We start from the raw sequence: 6,766 nt of genomic DNA, 5'->3' as shown, positions 1-6,766 counted from the left end.
ATAATCCAAGTATTAGATCCGATTGAAACCCTATACACAATACTCAATACGATCTATAACTTATATACGATTCATAACGATATATATCAATTCGATCGATCCATTTGGTAGGGTCCCGAGATAGTTCAACCAAATTAAACCTCTACCATCGCTTAATCCCAAGGTGTGGGTACCGAGATAGTTCAACCGAGTTAAACCCACTGGATATGGGCCCCGAGATAGTTCAACCGAGTTAAACCTCGTATCCAATTTTATATATATATTCCAACTTCGATACGATATGATACGATAAACGATGTTCGATATTCAATATTCGATATAATTCCATAACACGATAACAATCTAGACACGCTAGACTGACATACTCACCTGTGATCACACAGTCCTATTGACGCCCAATAGGTAGCATGTTTCCTCGGATCACACATTGGTTTTAAAACTATAACAATTCGATAAATTATATAATAATCGATACTAATAGCATAGAAAAGTTGATAAAAGTAATTTGATAAGCGATACTTCAAACTATATGATATGCGATGTGTTTATTCTAATATATCAAAATAATAACTTTTAATTAACAGTACACAAAAGTAAAGTGCCACCCACAAAAACTGCTATCCAATCTATGACGTGGTCGATGAAATGATATGCTCTTGTTACTCCACGTCTGATGCCCTCACTGTAAGTTAACGTGTCTGACACAAATTAATTAATGTTTAATAATTAGATATTAACCTCGTGTTTTTACACGTAAAATACTTTTATGTTCTAGGGTTTAGTTTCATTCTTAATGTTATTCACGTATTCGATAACTCTTAGTCGTACTTACGACTTAACGAATACTGCTCCTCGTATTCGAGAATCGTATAACTTCTTAACGTTTCTTGTTATCGTTAATTATCGAAAACATCGAGCTAAAAATCCTCAATTAAATTTTAGGGTCTAATATCAAAAATATTGAAAATCTGGTTCAATTAGGGCTAAAATCCCATTTTGGTCCTCCGGACCCACTGAGCGTGCGCATATGGGCACTGTGCGTCCGCACAGTGTAGTGTGCATCCACACACAATGGTGTGCATCCGCACACTAGTGTGCGTCCGCACACCTAAGTGTGCGTCCGCACACCTAGGTGTGCGAGTGTGCGTCCGGACACCTATGTTTGCGTCCGCACACTGATGTGAAGCCCCCAGAGAATTCATTTTCCGGGCACTTTGCCGATTCTCGCTGCTTTCGACACCCTATGGACATCTTTTCCGACAAAACCCATATCATAGAATTTTTGGAAATGCCAAAACCGAGCTAGTTTCGTCAAAATCCAATTTAAACATAATTTCAACTTAAAACAGCCATTTAACTTCGAATTTTCAACATAATTCTCAAAGCTTTACCTCAAAACGAAGCTTGGGATCCGTATAGTATTCGATTTCGAAAAGATTGACACCAAGAACGCGGAATTCGGACATCGGTCGGCGGAGTTATCGCGATTACCGTTTCTTCGTCGATGGTTTCTCTTTTCTCTCCAATCTTCTTTCTTCCTCTCTGATTTATCTCAATCATATTCAAAATTATATATAGCATGGTTAAAGGTTCATTTTAGCCCTTCTTTTCTTTCTTTGTTGCAAAATATCCTTTGAACTTTTCTTTTGTTCAATTTAATCCATAACTAAATCAATTAATACTTTAATTATAACTTGTACGTATTATTTATATCCAATAAATAATACGAATCCCGATATTAATATTCTCCCGTCAAAACTTAAAATTTCCATTTTTGAAACGTAGTGGCTAAATTACCACTTTAGTCCCTGAACTTTATTTTGAAACTTTTCTCGACATTTCTCCTTATAATTCCAATTCCAACTTTAGAATTGAAATATAACATTAATTTCTGTATCAATATTTCCTCGAAACCGACCTACTAAAACTCTATTTATTTTAAATTTCTCAGAAAACTTTCCAGTATTCCCACTCCGGCGACTCGAAACTGGACACGTGGTCCAATTATATAATTAAATATTTTGGGCTATTACATTCTTCCCCCCTTATAAAAATTCGTCCTTGAATTTTCATAAAACTTGTTGGAACCTTATAATTGTTCTTATGCCTTTCTTGACGTCCATTACTACTCGTCAGTCGTAGTTGCATCTTTTACTCTAACTCTTAGCTCTCACTTATAGCTGTGACTTCGTACTTGTTGCTAATCGATTGTATATCTTGCTCATAGTAGCTTCTTGCTGTTGCGTAGTTGAGAATATTCTCATTGTTACTTTCGTTCAATCTGTTGCCTTTAGTATGACCTTAGACGTATCTTTGATATCATAATCCTTGTGTCATCACCACTTAGTCGGGATTTCCCTTTTTGGCTGTCATTAATCATTGACTAATGTTCCCTTGATCCCTTATTCCATTTGTAATATTCATCGGGTTATCATCCGCCTCTTTTATGTGTAAATAGTCAGTGACACGTTATTCACATCCTTCGTGACGAACTTATTTTATTCATATTTCGATGGGTATTCACTTTTACAATCTTGAGTTTGTAGTTTTAATCCTTATTGGCATTCCTTGCTGCCACTTTTCTTTCTTAGACTGTTATTTTCATCTCTCACTTCCTTCCTTGTCACTTCTGATACTTGGTTCCTTTATCAACCATTCCCTTTTTGGTTTATACCCCACTTACCATAATTGTTGTTTCTTATCAAAGTTAAGTCTGTTGCACCTTTTACTACCTTTAGGTTTTCTCTTTCCTTTCCTTTTTTAAGCTATCGTGAACCTTACGTCGCTTTATTAGTCGTGATCCTTCATATTATCACCATTGCTATAAGCACTTCGCTTTACGTTGATTTTAACCATGTAGCTTGTACGATCACCTTCTTTGACCGATACTATTCATATTCTCATCTTCTTTACTTTTCTTTATATGATCCTTGAAAGATCGTCTCGAGTCTCTTATTGACTTATCAGTTAAAGCTGTCTTTCTCTTTTCTCACAATTCTTTATTCATGTTGACCTAATAAGAATCTCATATGTTCCTTTAACATTTACCTTTCTCGAGAATCTTTCTCACTGACTAGCCTTCACTTCACTTCATTCTTACCTTTATGCTTTAGCTAATCTGTTAGGTTTTTAATAACTTATCTACTTAATTTCACACTTATACACTTTTGTATTTGTATTAATCTATAATTGATAACGTCGTAAGTTTTCATCACTATCTTTATCGCAATTCTTTCTTGCTGTATGAACAACTTTCTCTTTCATCTTATACTTCTGCTTCTTAATTTTTTAAAGTATCGTCTCTTAGTTTGTCCTTGTTCTGTCTTTCATTTTCTTCTTAAAATGTTTTCCATTGCCTATACACTTTATGCTTTGTTTATTATTTATTACGTAGTTCTAGTTGTCCTTTAGTCAACTTAACTTCTAGAACTTTCACTTTTCTTATCATCTACGAAGTTCTTAGGGTGTACACGTATCTTATCACGCTTGCTTTCATGTTTCCTGTTATCCTCGCGTTTACCCAAATACACATTTTTATGCGTTGCCTTTGTCCTTATACTGGGTTTCCACAATTTAACTTTTCTTCTTTCTGTTACGTAACTTATACTTTTGATACTAATGTTAGTAGCTTCACTTAATATCCGTCATATAACACTATGTATCCCTTGATTCTTCTGACTTTAATTCCCTATATTCCTTAAAATCACCTTTTTTGTCATTTCGTATCTGTTACTTTTCTTTCTTCTGATATGATCCTTGATCGCCATAACTCTTATCTTGATATAAGGATAAGCATTGTATCTTCCACGCTTACTAGCGCCTTACCTCCTGATTACGTAAGCCCTCCGGCGTTGACTTCTTATTCGCACATTATCTTAGTCTCGTTAGTCTTTATTATAATCTATTGTCAACATGGCGTTACTCTTTTATTGGGGTTTGCTTTATAAGTTTTAGTTGTAATTATTAAGAATCTTTTATTATTCGTCACAGAGTTGTACATATGAGTTCACTTACAAAACAAGACAATTTCAAAACATCCTTTGGCTGGCCAGCTCTTTGAACTACTTTTCATAAATCGTTTGAAATCGTTACTACAATTGTAGCTCAGAGTGATGACCCCTCCCATCACCAAAGAGTTGCTCAAAATCGCATTTTCTTTATTATCGTGAAGATATGATGCATGATCTACATTTTAAAAATCATTCTTTATGCATTCTTATCGTGACTATGCAATATCATATGCTTGTACTTAAAAAAAAATCTTAAAAATTCTTCATACTTTTCGTAAAACTTTAGTTTACTCCAGATTGTACACTCTGCGAGTATTAACGGCTTTCTTTATTATTATTGGATACATTATAAATTTTTGTATTGCCGTCACTTTCTATCGTCCTTAGAGTATCGTCTGTCAACATCACTCCTTTTTCATGTCTCCAATAACTCAATTCAAGTCAAAATCCTTTATTACTGTAATCATCACATCCACTTCTTCCATATACTTGTATCATACCATATACAAGTACCAGTATCAATCTTTCTCAGTGCTCCTTCTTCAATAATCCGCTTCCTCCTTCGTAACTTCTAGAACGTAATATAGGAATTACGTTCGCAATAAATGTGTTATGTATTGTTTATTATGTTTTTATTTTCGTACTTTATGTTTATATGTTCTTTTATGAAGCGCGTGATTGTCGATGTCTCTTCCTATCAGTATTAGCTACAAAAGGTGATATCTTATAGGTATATCCTAATACTGATATTCTATTATGCAATGCAGCAAACATATACACAACAATGCAAACATATTAACACAAATACACAAAGCATATAAATCACTAATACCTGGGGGTGCCTGATGTGGAACGCTCAGGGTGTGCAAAACCGACACTAACCATAGTGCCTACGTCTGCAATTCTGGCAGAACGGAATGTCCGATCCACCACTGTACCCGCTAGGGGTGTGCAAAACCGAACCGAAACCGAAAAACCAAACCGAACCGACAAATTTGGTTCGGTTCGGTTTGAGATTTCGAAGAAATTTTGGTTGGTCGGTTAGGTTTTGAGTTAAAAAAAATTCAGACATATTTCTATGTAAACCGAACCGAAATAACCGAACCGAAATAACCGACCGAACTGACTGGTTCGGTTCGGTTTGAAAATTTTTTTTTTCCTAAAATTTCGGTTCGGTTCGGATTTTAAAAAAGACCAAAATCCGGTTCGGTTCGTCGGTTTGAACCAAATGCACACCCCTAGTACCCGCGTCCTGAACCACGGTTACTCCCACTGCTACTAGAGCTGTACGGAGCACTCCTAGCACTATGCCTCCCTTTGTTGTGAGTACGACGACTCCCTTTATTGGACTGAGAAGAGCCAATGTAGTAATTCCCACTACCATGCTGCACTGGGGCTTGTTGCCCCCCACTAGGAAGATCACTCTTTCCCTTCTGATTCTGGAAAGGGTCAGAGATCGTCCCAAACTGAATCAACGAATTCTCCATTCGTCGAGCATTATCCACTACCCGAGCAAACTCCATGTCTGCCCCTATCAGCAAAGGAAGAAATTCCGAGCCTAAACCCCTGATATAGCGGTCGTTCACTCGCCCACGATCACCCTGTAGATCTGTAGCAAACCTCCCCAAACGGACAAACTCTGTAGTGTAGTCTGTCACTGATATATCCCCTTTCTTCAAACTTAGCAGCTTTTCTCTGAAATTCTCAGTAACAGAGAAGGGTAGATAGTAACCTCTGAACCTTGTCACAAAATCAGCCCAAGACAATGTAGCCATCTACGGCCTGATGTTGTCGCGAAACCAGTCCTTAGCTGGACCCTTCAGCAACATCTCCACAAGCATCACTGATTGACGATCAGTAGCTTGAATTCTCTGACTATTGTATTCAAACTCTTCCAAAAAGTCAAGAGCATCCCCAGTACCATCAAAAGAAGTTGGATTCAACTTCGTGTAGGTCATCACCATCTCTCTATCTGTCGGAATGTGACCGACACCAGCAAGTCCACTCATACCAGCTACCGCACCAGCCTGAGGTTGTTGTTGCTGCGCTAACTGACCCAGTACAGTACACTGATTCTGCAGAAGAGCCTGATTGTTCTGCATTTCGACAATGCCAGCCAAGAAAGTAGTGAAGTCGAACGCTTGCATATTCGGTGCCTGTTGCACCCCTGGTGCCTACTGCACATTCGGTGCCTGTTGCACATTCGGTGCCTGAACACCTGTTGCACCACGTCCTCTAGCTCCACCTCTACCAGCACCAGCTTCTCTGCCTCTACCTCTACCACGTCCAGCATTGGCCGGAACTGGTGGTACGTTCTGATCGACTTCCATGGAAATCGCATCATCAGCCACAGCTTCTTGCTATGCCGCAGCATGAGTACGAACAACGTTGTCCATATCCTAAGATTGAACAACAACAATTTAAATAACACATAATTCATACCCAAGTATGAAACAAAACAAGTAACAAATTAGGATTTCCCGAGAAGTCAACAACATTAAAATATTCACCCAAGTGAAATAAAATTAACATTTAACAGCATTAAATCAACATATAATGACTGACTCGACGCAATCTATTAGTGCAGGCAGAATATTTTAAAAATCAAAAGATGACGTTTTTAAAGACATGACAGAAACCTATATCCGCAGTAGTTCCTAAGACACAACCATACTTAACAGAGTAAACACATAGCAAGCAATTGGCCTTGGTTTGAAACCAAAGCTCTGATACCAAGTTTGTCACGACCCATTTTA

Source organism: Mercurialis annua, linkage group LG3, assembly GCF_937616625.2.
Source record: "Mercurialis annua linkage group LG3, ddMerAnnu1.2, whole genome shotgun sequence".
NCBI lineage: Eukaryota > Viridiplantae > Streptophyta > Magnoliopsida > Malpighiales > Euphorbiaceae > Mercurialis > Mercurialis annua.
Note: the sequence above shows the minus strand (reverse complement) of the source record.